This window comes from Danio rerio, chromosome 10 (assembly GCF_049306965.1).
Source record: "Danio rerio strain Tuebingen ecotype United States chromosome 10, GRCz12tu, whole genome shotgun sequence".
NCBI lineage: Eukaryota > Metazoa > Chordata > Actinopteri > Cypriniformes > Danionidae > Danio > Danio rerio.
The window spans coordinates 45,795,235-45,810,627 of NC_133185.1; the positions used below are offsets into that span (position 1 = coordinate 45,795,235).

General features: G+C 41.3%; 1 protein-coding gene across 6 annotated transcripts in view; it reads right to left on the reverse strand.

The window, feature by feature from the left end:
- The window catches only part of LOC137487290 (trace amine-associated receptor 13c-like), a 111,775-nt gene that overhangs the window by 50,492 nt on the left and 45,890 nt on the right, over nucleotides 1-15,393 (reverse strand). The window lies entirely within an intron of this gene.

Sequence of the window (15,393 nt, forward strand, 5' to 3'; positions counted from 1 at the left end):
ATGTCTTTATTTAAAATTAACAAGGGTACAGTAACATAGCTACAAACAATTTAACACTTCAGATTCAATCTGTTTCATCGACTCATGGATCAAGAAAATATGCCATTATGCAGCATCATCGTGGGCGGTAGGTGGGTTTGTCTGTATAATCCAGACACTGTATAAATGAAAGAACAGAAACGAGAGCAGAACAAACTCCTAACAGGAGGAGACTCACTCATGGCATTTGAGACAGAGGATCAGGAGACTCAATACTGCTTTCCTAACATCAACTCATCTTGTGTCAAAGAGAAACGCTCAAGACATGAATACAATATTATTTATCTGTTTTTATCACTGTTGTCAGCATGGACTGTGTTTCTGAACCTGCTGGTGATCATCTCCATCTCTCACTTCAAGAAGCTTCACACTCCAACCAACATGATTATTCTCTCTCTGGCTGTGGTTGACTTGCTTACTGGACTTATTGGGATTCCAGTTGAGGGTATCAAACAAATTGAGACATGTTGGTACTTTGGAGACACTTTCTGTGGACTGTATGTAATCACTGTCAGGCTGCTGCTCTCTGCATCTCTAAGCAATATAGTTTTAATTGCTGTTGATCGTTATGTAGCTGTGTGTCACCCTTTACTATACCCACAGAAAATAACTACAACTAAAACTTTAATAAGCATCTGTGTGTGCTGGTTTTGCAGTTCAGTTTACAGCATTGTCTATGTAATCAACAATGGATTTTTTAATATCTCACAAAAATCCATGTGTTATGGTCAGTGCACTGTTATGTTTAGCCCTGGTTGGAAAACAGCTGATTTAATATGTTCCTTCCTAATTCCTTGTACTCTGATACTTACTGTGTATTTGAGGATTTTTTACATTGTACACTGGCAAGTGAAGGTTATAAACTCTCTGATGAAGGGTGGTAAACGTGTAACAGAGGGTTCAGTAAGGAGGAAATCTGAGAGTAAAGCTGCTCTGACATTAGGAATCATTGTGACAGTTTATCTGTTTTGCTGGATTCCTTTCTACATCTGTTCTCTAACAAAAATGACAGCAATCACTACTACTACAATGACATTTTTAACATGGACTATGTTTGTTAGCTGTGGTATAAACCCTTTAGTCTATGCGTTATTTTATAAATGGTTTAAAATATCAGTTAAATGCATAATAACTCTACGAATACTTCAGCCAGCATCCTCTCTAATGGATATTTTTAACTGAATGTCAAAATAAACTGAGGATGCTACTATCTTTTCTGTATTCAAACTTAGCTTTATATTGTTATCTTCACTGTAAAGCAATTGCCAAGTGTATCACAATTATAATATGTAAAATTAATGAATACAAAAATATTGAAATGTTTGGAAATGATTTTGAATGAAATTGCATGTGTTTTTTGTGTGCAGAACAGTTGCGTACATTTATACATTATCACACAGTGTGTTTGCAAATAATTCTGAGAGGTTGTAGTGCAAGTACCAAACACACATTCACCCATTTGTAACTGATATTTCTCTCAGAATACCTGTAAATGTGAATGCCACATTGTAATAGTACTTAATAGTTATTCATTAGCTGTATTTTTTCTGTATGTCTTATCAAATAAAAATAAATCTAAACCAACTTAAACTTATTTATATATTGCTGCCATCTGGGGACTTGAAGTGCTTCTGTTATCCTCATTTTTAAGTTTATTTGCATAAAAGTGCCTCCTAAATAACTAAATACAAATGGATTCTTTGTATCATGTTTGTGGATGCACATACAGCAATCTGGACTCCATATGAATGTTTGTCTATGGCACAAACTGGCCATTTTCAAACTCAGAAAATGAGTGGGGTAATCAGTGGGTAATGGTACTCAAACACTGAAAATGGTTTTACTTCTGTCGTTTACTATACGTCAGTGATCTTGGACTGTGCATAAACTCAGAAATACAACCCATGCTAACAGTCATGATGCAACCAGGTAAATGACTATGTCAATATGAAAATGCCAATATATTGTGAAGTGCAATGTAAGCGTATTGGGCAGAAGCAACTTTTTACAGAGTAAAAGTTTCAAATATATTTATTTTTCTCAAACATTTGACTTACTGTTTTATATTTGGACAAGGATTATGTATAGAGTTCTAAAGCAAAATTTTAATCAGAAGCTGCAAATAACAATATTGAGCACACTTACAAAGACTGGCTACAAACACTCTTACTTGCTTATGCAATAAAAATATGTTTAAATGAAATAATTTTCATTACACAGCATCAGAGTGGGTGGTAGATGGGATGATTAGTCTGATCCAAACTTAGAATAAAAAAAGGCCAGAAAGGAGAGCAGAACAAACTCCTAACAGGAAGAGCTTTGTTTACACATTTGACAACATTACAAATTTTGATGATACTATAAAAAAAAACGTCAATGAAAAGGGGGAACACTTTTGTATGTCATTTGAGTTTATGCTGAAGCTTGTGAGATAATTTTTGAAACAAAAGATCACGATGTTGTAGGCTACTCACCGAAATGCTCCTTCATGTATACATCCATCATGCAGGTAAACTCATACTGTTTTTTCATATCCATTTTATCTATAATTTTTTTCCACAGTTGGCACTAAAAAGGAACATAGAAATGTTAACTGACTAATAAGCAGAAGCAAATTGTGTTTGCAGAAAGATTCAAAGACTGTGGATGTGGAATGATTGGCCAAAGTAGATGTCCCGCGTCAGCACGTTCTAAACGTGAACAGCATTAAATGTGAACCTATTTCTAGCAAATTTCTTTTTGCGTTAACACAGAGCAGCATTCCGGGAAATTATTGGTAAGGTTGCAACTTTTCTTCCCGGAAAATTTGCAGAAAGAATTTACTGGTATTTTCAAAAAGGGCCTTTTCATACAAGATTTCTTCCCAGAAATTTGCAAGTATTTTTTTTTTTAGAAAAGTCTTTATGTGTGAAAGAAGCTTATGTAAACATGCACATGACAGACATGTCTCCCACCTTTTACAGCGCCTCACATTTTTAAGATGTTGCTTCAAGTTAAAGATTTTCAACTTTTACATGCAGCGCCACGTTTGTTCCAATTCAGTGGGCCAATCCACACTCTGTATTTGTGATTTGAAGGATTTGCTCTCAGTTGGGATAGGTTTCCCAAAAAAGAAGCCCCTATTTTCATTCTTAAGTCTTTTAATAAATTATCTTTTAATAAATTTTAAACGGTCCTGCTAAGTATCAGAAGTGTCAGTCTGATCCAGACACTGTATAAATGAAAGGACAGAAAAGAGAGCAAAACAATCTCCAGGAAGAGACTCACTCATGGCCTACAAGGCAGAGTATCAGGAGACTCAATACTGGAAGGGCCTTGTCTGATGTTCTACAAAGCAACCCCCTAAAAAATATATTAAATGATCTGCCTGACAAGTAAGAACTTAACCACTGGAGAACGTTTCCTGGGAAGCCTATAGCCCTAAATGGTGACTGAAGATTTTGTTTGAGCACTGAGAATTTGGAAGCTTGGACACAAACTGTAGTGTCCTTATTCTGCAATGCGGAAGTGCACACGTTTTTGCGATTGTTTTAAGAATATCCAATTCAAATGGCAGAAAACAGTCAAACAACATCCTCAAGTGTGTTTCAGACTACACATAAAAACTAAAATAATTTGCAATATCAAGAAACTTAACAGGCTGTTTTTAACATTTAAAAATGGAAGTGAAAAAGACCAGGGGCCTCATGTACGAAGACTTGCGTGGAAATCTTACTAAAACATTGCGTACGCACAAAGCTGTAAATGTGCGTACGCAGAAAAAATTTCAGATGTATGAAACACTGCGTACGCCGAATCTCACGCATATTCTTTTGTACATCTGAATGAACGTGAAACTGAGCGCAACATGCACGAGCACAAAACCCCTCCCTGCCTCCTCCCCCGTATGAATATGCTAATGACTATTCTAATGGTAAAACCCAACGAAAAAGCAATGGCAAAAGCAAGCAAAAAGAGAAACTTTGAACAGAATGTGAATTGGAGGTGCTGCTTTCGGAGGTAGACCGGAGAAAAGCGGTGTTATTTGCAAGTTTGTTCTCCGGAATTAACAACAAAAGAAAAAAATAGAGTGGGAGAGTTTAGCTGATACGGTTAACACAGTTGGGTCTGAACATCGCACTGAGTGCATTTAAAAAAGAAATAGTGTGGTTTATATCTGTAAAATGTTGCAATAACCCTTACCAGTCTCAGTGGCGCACCTCATAAGAAGCATGTAAGCATGAACTGACACGTTCGAGCATGAACTCGGTTCGAATCCAGCGTCTGATGAATTCTTTCTTCTTGTTTTCCCCGCTACATATCAGATTTTGCCCACTATTTATCACGAGAAAGACAAGTAGGAATCATCAATAAGTTCATATCAATAAGCATCATATTTTATTTGCACATTTATTAAATGAAAATGTTTCTGATTCACGCATGCAAATTCATCTTCAGATAGTGTCTTTATAGCAATGTGCGTGCAGTAGATTGCTCAGATTACATTGGGAAAACAGGCGACCGCTGCAAATTAGGCTTTAATGTTTAGCTGGTCAACTGTATGGTATGGAAATCTTACATACCTACTATATGAACCCGTCTCACACAGACGCCATTGCAAGGATCAGACACTTTGTAGAGAAGAATTTAACACAACTGCCTCTAGGAGTCGCCAATGGAAATAAAACAGACACGCAAAAAAAATGTGCGTACGCCTGCCAGAAAGCTGCCGTGAACCTGCGCACATTCCCACGTTCAGTTCATTGTTAGTAAATCCAAACGTGAGCGATTCTGAGCGTGAAATCTGGCGTACGCAAAGTTTTTGTGCGTACGCAGCGTTGATACATGAGGCCCCAGAAGTCCTGAGCAAAAAAAAGATTTCAATGGCTGCACCAGCTAGTACATAAAGAATAGGGTCAATAAAGTGCATCATAAATAAGGGTGACTTAATGTGATAATTTAGGTAATACTGTTTTTAAGAGGCATTGTTGCATAAGTAAAAATCAGCATATAGTTGAATTGTCCCTGTGTGTAGTATAAGCATAACATTGCTTTGAAATGTTCTGATACAGCTACTCATTGAACCCTTTCGCGCAGTTTTGAAAGTTTTTTCTACACATTTGACTTGTCAGATCACCATCAGCAGCTTGTAAAATGAGAAAGCATGTTAAATTGGTATTACAGCCATTAGTGAGAATGAACATTCTGACTGATTGCTCTGCTTAGGGTACCAGGACAAAAGCAAGTCAAAAGAGAAAAGAAAAGGCTGAACAGGATGTAAAAACATAAAACCAAAGGCCTCTGTAAATGACAAGATCCAATCCTTCTTTTAAAAAATTAAATAATTCTTCATAATGCAGAACCAAATAACCAAACATTTTATGAAGATAAAACTTTGTGGTAATATTTTTTTTTACATTTTTTACATAATATTTTATTACATTTTCTTTATTAACTATGCATGCCAATTCCAATTGCACACATACTGTATGTCATGTATTGCATAAATATTGCAAAGACATGCTAAATTTAATCTCATCAAAATAAACTCTCAGTCCATTTAGCACAATGCAGCATCAGTGTATTGCATGTGTTTGTTTCACACCCTTTGTGAAAAGTTCACAAGAGGATTGTCACAGAACTGGTGCTAACAGGGCTCACAGGATTATGTTTCTGTGACATAACAAATAGACAAACAAGTGGATATCCCAAGTTGATAAACTTCTGTGCAAAGTCCAAATTAACAAAGATGTCATATCACTGTCTGAATAACAGGTCAGTTAGGCCTCAGATCTCACAGAGATTTGGCCCTGTTAACAGAAGCAATGAAACTGTAACCATACAATGTACTTGGACATACAGTAAAAGCCACAGTATTAAAATATATCAAATCAGTTTTCAAACCAACATCAAAACAATATATTTAACATCCAATATCAAACCAATTTTGTAGAACCAAATGGCAAGCATCTATGCATATATACATATATACACACACATGTATTTTCATTGTGTGTGTATGTATGTGTGTGTATATATATATATATATATATATATATATATATATATATATATATATATATATATATATATATATATATATATATATATATATATATATATATATATATATATATATATATATACACATACATCCATACACACACACACTCACACATCATTTAATTACTAAACATGTTACTTTTTGACTAAGGGGATAGTCAGGCAATAAATAAAAATCTTCTCCAAATAAAGATATTTTGAAGAAAGCGGGAAACCTGCATCCATTCACTTCAATAGTATTTGTTTTTCCTACCATGTAAGGCAGAGGTGTCCAAACTCGGTCCTGGAGGGCCAGTGTCCTAGAGAGTTTAGCTCCAACCCTAATCAAACACACCTGACACAGCTAATCAAGCTCTTTCTAGAAATACTAGAAACTTTCTGGCAGGTATAATGAAGCAAATTGGAGCTTAACTAAACAGGACACCGGCCATCCAAGACCGAGTTTGGACACCCCTGATGTAAGGCAACAGGTTCACAGCATTGTTTAAAATATTGTTTGTGTTTAAGAGAATAGAGAATTTCACAAAGGGTTGAAACCATTTGAGGGTAAGTAGTAAGTTAATTTTCATTTTTGTGTGAACTGTCACTTTAACTTGGTTCTGTGTTTGTGCTCTTTCTATAGATGACCTTTCAGTTTGATGTTGTGCTTGTTTCTGCTTTCTGGTGTTTTGCTCATAGGTGAACCTCTACATTTGACTACCTAGTACCTAACTGTCTTTTTGACAAACAAAAATGTACATAAACGCGTTTGCATTGACTTAACATGTAAATCACTCTCGCTTGATGCCCGTTCCGCATCTGTTGTGAACGCAGCATTAAAGAAACACGTAGGGGAAAATCTGCCAAATCTGCCCACTGGCCTCTGTCCATCATGGCCTCCCAACCCTCCCCATATTCCAATTGGCTGCATCTCTGTCTCCTCTCCACCAATCAGCTGGTGTGTTGTGTTCGGTCTGGTGGAAAATGGCTGCCGTCGAGTCATCCAGATGGATGCTGCACACTGGTGGTGGATGAGGAGATTCCCTCCCATTGTCTTAAGTGCTTTAAGTGCCCAGAAAAGCGCTATATAAATGTAAAGAATTATTATTATTATTATTATTATTAATCTGTAGAAAGTTATGTGCATCCATCAAAGCAAAAGTTGGGAAAATAAATACTTCTATCTTTATGCAGCATCAGAATAGGTGGGAAAAAGGTGGGCTAATTTGAAACAGACACTATAAATGAAAGGACAGAAAGGAGAGCAGAACAAACTCCTAACAGGAGGAGACTCACTCATGGCCTACGAGACAGAGGATCAGGAGACTCAATACTGCTTTCCTAACATCAACTCATCATGTGTCAAGGGAAAACGCTCCAAACATGAATACAATATCTTTTACATATTTGTATTGTTAATGTCAGCATGGACTGTGTTTCTGAACCTGCTGGTGATCATCTCCATCTCTCACTTCAAAAAGCTTCACACTCCAACCAACCTGCTCATTCTCTCTCTGGCTGTGGCTGATTTATTTGTTGGACTTGTTGTGATACCAACCGAGGGTATCAAGCAAATTGAGACATGTTGGTACTTTGGAGACACTTTCTGTGGACTGTTTGTAATTATCGTTAGGTTGCTCCTTTCAGCATCTCTTAGTAATTTAGTTTTAATTGCTGTTGATCGTTATATTGCTGTGTGTTATTCCTTACAGTACCCACAAAGAATAACCAAAACTAAAACTGTAATAAGCATCTGTCTTTGTTGGTTTTCCTGTTCAGTTTACAATATTTGGTATGTCATTGGTAACGGGTATTTTAGCATGTCTGACAAAACACTGTGTTATGGCCAGTGCATGGTTGTGATTACTCCAACTTGGAGATTTATAGATTTAATATTTTCCTTCCTTTTTCCTTGTACTGTAATCATCACTGCATATGTGAGGATATTTTATGTTGTACACAAGCAAGTGAAAGTTATAAACTCTCAAATAAAAGGTGTAAAATGTGTAATGGAGGTTTCAATCAAGAGGAAATCTGAGAGTAAAGCTGCTCTGACATTGGGAATCATTGTGACAGCTTATCTGCTTTGCTGGATTCCTTTCTATATTTGTTCTCTAACAAAAATCACAACGATCACATCCACTACTATGACACTACTAGTATGGACCTTCCATTTAAACTCAGGTCTAAATCCTATCGTCTATGCTTTGTTTTATCGCTGGTTTAAAATATCAGTTAAACACATTGTAACTCTCAGAATATTTCAGCCAGCATCCTCTCTAATGGACATTTTTACAGATAGTCATTCATGACTGGTGAAGCTATATTGTGTTTACTGTTGTGTTTTAGCTCAACCTTTAAGATCCCTGAAAATACACAAATTACAGCAAAAAAGTATATACTCAAGCAAATGTTCATTTACATTAATGACATGCAGTAATCAACAATAAATTAGCAAAAAGAGAGATGCAGAATGCCTAATTCTGTTTTATTGGTAAAATGTCATATGAATTATGGCCAAAAAAATCCTTTTTCTGTCTTCCAAGGCATAAAAACATGCATTTTTTAAAAAAAAAAAGGCAACTCTAGACATTATGTACCCTAGAAATACATTAGTGGTACTTATATTTTTACTTATTTCATTCAATCGTGATTAATATAATCCAATTTGAGTGTGCTGTGTTTTTGTGTACATTTTAAGTATCCTGTTATTAACTCAAATTCTCTTTAGTCAGGTCCACTTCCACTGATATTCTATTTGTATGTCAACAGTTTTGTTTAATGTAATGTTTTATTCTCTGCAAAAGTTCACATATTAATTTCCATGTTGAAATGTTAAAATGCAGTGTAATTAAAATGGAATTCAAACTGGCATTTGTGTGTGCATTTAAATGATAAATGTCTTGCTATTAGCTCAAAATCTGTTAGAAATAAATTCAGTCAAGCCTACTTTTGTAAATAGGTTATGTGTAATTGCAAGTGTTTGGCTTTTTGAGTTTGTTCTGCCACATCTGGACAATGCTAGGAAAGCCGCAACACTTTTACCTCTCCTCTAAAACACACCAAGTATAATATTACAAAGATTAAACAGCTGTGCACATTTTGTCTTTACATGTCATTTTCCTGATTTTTTCCTGATCCCATTTACTCAAAATGCATCTATTTTGCATCCATTAGCACAAGAAAAAGTCATGCTAATATATATTTATTAAATAAGATGTTTGATTGAATGTGATTTGAAATGCATTTATTCATCTAAGGCTGCTTTAAGTGGAAAAAGCAAACAACTCTGAATGTTGCAGCATTTGCTGGATTTTAAAAGTGTCTGAGATAGTGGAATCTCTTTATCACAGAAGGACTGACATTTTTTGAACCGCAAAGAAAAAAAAAGATATGGTATGGTCAGTCTTTTTTTTGAAGCTGGTGTCTTCCAGACTGCACGATTCTGAGTGTTTTTGTGGCATATAGAGCCACTAGTTGTGCACCAGTAACACCTGTTATGTAACAATGCACAAATATCTACATGCAATATAATCTGCACTGGTATTATATATATATATATATATATATATATATATATATATATATATATATATATATATATATATATATATATATATATATATATTAGTGATGTGCAGAGCAGCCGGTATTTGTATCTGTATTTGATGAGGGGGGAAAAGTATTTGTATTCGAATAAAATTCAAAATGGCGCAAAAATATATATTTTTTCTATTCCACTTCTAATTTACTTTATAGTGAAAGTATTGTTTAATTATACCCATTATATAAATTATAGATATGCAATATTGGTTGTTGTTTTTGAACACGTGACAAGAAATGTCATTGAAAAGAAAATAACATAGAAGCCATTATCTCATCCATGGTTAAACCAACAACTAATAAAATACCATTGTGAATATTATGAACCCCACCACCACCGTTCTTGTTGAAGAACACTGAATAGACAGAATAAAAACAAATAATACTTAAAAAAACTGTTCTTCTTTTGAAAGAACTTCTTTCCAATGCACAGAATTCCAAAAACTAAAATTAGCTAAATAAATCTAAATAAAACTCTGCCTGGGAGATCTGGCACTGGACAGCCACTGCGTAAAACATATGCTGGATAAATTGGTGGTTCATTCCACTGTGGCAACCCCAGATTTATAAAGGGACTAAGCCGAAAAGAAATGAATTAATGATTATGCATAGATGATGTTGACAGATGTTTAATATCTCTGCTGATTTCACTTTTGCACACATTATACAGTATCACTTTGTTTTATCTGCAGCACCACTGACTTTAAAATGCTTCCACACAGTACCTGAAGGTTTTTATTATTATTATTATTATTATTATTGACACGTGGAGGACCAAGAAATGGCTCAGCAGCAGTCTCACTCTTTTTCTGGGTGCCCAAATGTATTTGAGGAGTTTCAAGTTAATAAAAAGTGACGGGAAGCTATGCTTAGGTTAACTAGCCTATAGCATATATCTTGCTGTCTGCAAAAGACAGTAATGTAGACGTACCATATAACTCCCATAAGTGCATATTATTCGACACAACTGTCGAATAAACGAACAACTTTATAAACGAACGTTAACGTTACTCTGTCAACAGTCTATTGTCTAAATTACTGCGCTAACAGAGCTAACGTTGCGTAAACAGAGCACCCGAGTGCAAACGTCAAAAATGCAGCGTAATAGAATATCCCGATCAAACTCCGCTTAAACTACGCTACAAGTTTATAAACTGCATATGAAACCCAATTAAGGTACAAAAATCTATTTAACAAAAATAGTGATGCAGTGAAGTATTTTTTTCTCGCTCAGCCGAGCCTTCTCGGTCTGTTGCTGTGGAGAAGCTTGTGCCAGACACCTTTTACCTGCACTCCGCCCATAGACTACTGACTGAGCGTCTCTCTCTCACACTCACTCACTCACTCATTTATTCACTTACGGGGGCATGCACTGTGGTCTCATGAGGAAACGCTGCTTTTTGATATAATGTGTTTCTTGCTCCCGAATACAAATAATTTTTCAAGTATTTGTTAGAAATAAGTATTCGTAAAAACACGCTATTCGTGCCTTTCCGAATACCGTATTCGGGTTCGGCTCCACCCATTATATATATATATATATATATATATATATATATATATATATATATATATATATATATATATATATATATATATATAGTTCCCCTTCGGGGGGAACTCCAGCACTATAAGTGGATTTGATGTTCTAAATCCTAAAGAAGCTACTTGTCTGAAAGAGTATTGAACGGGCCAATGAAAGCAATGAATTGGCAGCCCAAGCTTGCGCAGGTGTGTTGCATCGCCAATCAACTGAGCATATAAGCACACCTGGCGCCAGCAAACGCGATCCTTTTTGCTTCAGAGACTTTTCTGATCGAGCTTCATGAGGGTTTCTCTTGCTGTCTACAGCCACATCGAGCGAACGATCCCGGTCCAGAGCGAGTCCACGCAGCGGCAGACGGTCGAGCTGGGTTTTCTTCCTTGCCTGGCGTCCCTTTGGGTCCCGTCCTCCAGAGCGGTGCGTATTGTTGCAGTTTTCCTAAAAGAGCAACACAATCGTGCAGCACGTCCTTTTCAGGATGGCGCTCCGACTGCGCGTTTCTGGTTGCTGGGGTTTCCTGGCTCCGGATGATGGGCACGATCACTGCATTACATGTTTGGGGGTCAAGCATGTCAATGTGGTGCTCGGGGCGGTTCATGTCATCAATGCGATGCCAGGACCGTCGCGCAGTTGAGATCATGGCTAACTTTCGTAAGAAGGGCGCTCGGGCAGATCTGAGGGTTCCAGCGAGAGATAATCCGCCACCTAAGGGCTCGCAGACCTCTCGCTACTCCAAGCGCTCCATCCAAGCTTCGGGTACTGGGAGTGATCCGTCTAATCAGATGGTAGCTCTCACGCTCGCTGACACCGGAGATCAGATGTCCTCCGCGGCATCGGAGGGTGGGCTTTCATTGTCCGACGATGATCCGGACCCGCTCGCCCCCTTCGGGCAGGTGAGCGCTGTCAAAATGGATCCTGAAACGGACGTGTTAGCCGTGCTTCCCCGGGCTGCTTTGGCCGTGGGTTGGAGATGGTTTATCCCCCAGCTCCATGGCCGGACCGACTAGAGGGGCGTTCCCTTCTTCCCGGCGATGCACAGTAGGCTCACGCGGTCCTAAAGAGCACTTTTTTCTGCTCGTGCTGCGTGTCCCTCCACCCTCACCACTCTCGGTGGTGGAGCGGCCAGGGGGTATGTGGCGATTCCTCAGGTTGAGTGCGCGATGGCGGTTAATCCGCGCGGCGCCTCTTCTTGGCGGGGTCTGCCTCGTCTCCCATCCAAAGCCTGTGAGTTTTCGGCTCCCTCAGAGCTAGAGCTTACAAAGCTACGGACCAGGCTGCATCCGCCTTGCATGTGATAGCCACCTACCAGCGCTACCAATCGCAGGCGCTGGCCGAGCTGCACGAGGGTGGGTCCAACCCAGGCTTACGAGCTCCGCACCGCTGCCGACTTAGCTCTTCAGACTACTGAGTCCGCTGCGTGTGCTTTGGGGAGGACGATGTCCACACTAGTGATCCAGGAGCACCACCCCTGACTAAAACTTGGATGGTATGCGCAAAGTCGACAAAGTCCGCTTTCTTGACTTGCCCATATCCCAAGCTGGTCGGCGACACTGTCTGCGAATTCACCCATGAATTCGAGGCAGTTAGAGAGCAGTCTGATGGGTGATGTCTTATCGGCTAATCCGTAAGCCCGCTCCGTCCGCCGTGCCATCCATACCTGCTCCTCGCCGAAGGCGCCTGCCTACGAGAGCTGCACCGCCCCCGCACACGCCTCTGGCGAAGCGAGCGCGTCGAGCACCTTGGAAACAGGCAGCTCCCCCTGCCCAGAACGCCGCCAAGTCCGGCAACGGACCGCGAAGCGTCCCTGGGACAGGTCATCTGGAGAAGAGGGAACTTGCTCTTCTCCGCTGGAGGGCTGGGCGCCATTTCCAACAGCACCTTTTACTGCCATGAAATGAAAGGGCACTTTTCCACTTCCCCGGATGTGACAGCCAGAAATCTGCCAGTTTGAGACACTATGCTCTCTAGCTCGCAGGTTCGGTGAGCTCCGCCAGTGGCTCACGAGCACTGCAAGCCCTGCCAGTCTGGGACGCGCAGCCTCTCAGCTCGCAGGGTCTACATGCTCCACCAGCGGCTCACGGGTGCTGGGGGGACGGTCTGCCTTCTCCCAGCCCCCAAGCCCCTTTTCCGGAGTCAGGGTGCGGAGCCAGAGCGAATCGCTCTCCTCTAGCTCTTCTGTGGGACTCTGCCCTTCCGCGGGTCTCTCCGGAGAGCGCGCTCGCCTGCTGCTGAACTGTCTGAGGGAGCTCAACAGCAAAATAGTGGTGCCCCTGAAATATTTTCAGAGGCTCCTGGGGCATATGGCTTCTGCTGAGGCTGTCACGCCGCTCGGACTGCTCCATATGAGACCACTTCAACAATGGCTTCAAGATCGAGTTCCAAGACGCGCATGGCATGCGGGCACACACCGAGTCTCTGTTACTGTGCTGTGTCGCCGCACCCTAAGCCCCTGGAACGACCCCTCGTTCCTGCAGGCCGGTGTGCCTCTGGGACAGGCGTCCAGTCATGTTGTTGTCTCAACAGATGCTTCCAGCACAGGCTGGGGAGCCGTGTGTCGCGGGCATGCAGCCTGTGGGTAAGAGCCCAGCTGCATTGGCATTTCAATCGCCTAGAGCTGTTGGCAGTGTTCCTTGCTCTCCGCCATTTTTCTCCGGTGCTGGAGCAACAACACGTGCTGGTCAGGACGGACAGTACGGCGGCGGCAGCGTATTTCAACCGCATGGGGGGTATGCGATCTCGCCGCATGTCTCAGCTCGCCCGCCGTCTGCTCCTTTGGAGTCACCCGCGGCTGAAGTCGCTACGCGCCATTCACATCCCAGGTATGCTCAACCGTGCAGCCGATGCGCTCTCACGGCAGCAGATTCACTCTAGAGAATGGAGACTCCACCCCAAGTCTGTCCAGCTGATATGGGCGCGATTCGGGGAGACCCAGATCGATCTGTTTGCTTCCCCCGAGAACGCTCATTGCCAGTTGTTTTATTCCCTGACCGAGGGCACTCTTGGCACGGATGCACTGGCCCACAGCTGGCCTCGGGGCATACGCAAGTATGCGTTTCCCCCAGTGAGCCTGATCGCGCAGTTACTGTGCAAGGTCAGGGAGGACGAGGAGCAGGTTCTGTTAGTTGCACCCCTCTGGCCCAACCGGACCTGGATATCAGAGCTCTCCCTCCTCGCGACGGCCCTCCCATGGCAGATCCCTTTGAGAGAGGACCTACTTTCTCAGGGACAAGGCACCATCTGGCACCCTCGCCCTTATCTCTGGAACCTCCACGTGTGGTCCCTAGACGCGAGGAAGACTTAGGTAACCTGCCGCCCGTGGTGGTTAATACCATCACTCACAAGGCGCGCTTATGCCCTGAAGTGGAGTCTATTCACTGAAAGGTGTGTCTCTCGCAGAGAAGACCCCCGATCTTGCCAGATTAGTGTTGTGCTGTCGCCCTCCACTCTCAAGGTTTACGTTGCCGCCATCTCCGCTCACCATGACGCGGTGGCTGGCGGCACCGTGGGAAAGCATAACCTCATCATCCGGTTCCTCAGAGGCGCTAGGCGAATTAATTCAACTCGCCCCCCTCTCATGCCCTCTTGGGATCTCGCCCTCGTTTTCACGAGCCTGCGATTTGATCCCTTCAAGCCACCCGATTCAGTATCCTTAAGATCTCTGTCCCTGAAGACAGCTCTGCTGGTCACGTTGGCCTCTATTAAGAGGGTCGGGGACCTGCAGGCATTTTTTGGTCAGTGACTCAAGCCTGGAATTCGGGCCAGGTTATTCTCAAGTTATCCTGAGACCCCGCCCGGGTTATGTGCCCAAAGTTCCTACCACTCCCTTTAGAGATCAGGTAGTAACCCTGCAAGCGCTGCCCCCGGAGGAGGCAGACCCAGCCCTTTCTTTACTTTGTCCAGTTCGCGCCCTAAGTATTTATGTGGACCGTACTCAGTACTTTAGATCTTCTGAGCAGCTCTTTCTCTGTTATGGCGGACGGCAGCAGGGAAGTGCCGTCTCTAAACAACGATTATCCCACTGGATTGTGGAGGCCATTTCATTTGCTTATTTGAGCAGAGGTCAGCCGCGTCCCCCGGGAGTGCGTGCACACTCCACTCGGAGCGTTGCATCCTCTTGGGCGTGTGTGCGTGGCGCTTCTTTAACAGACATTTGTAGAGCTGCGGGCTGGGCGACACCCAACACATTT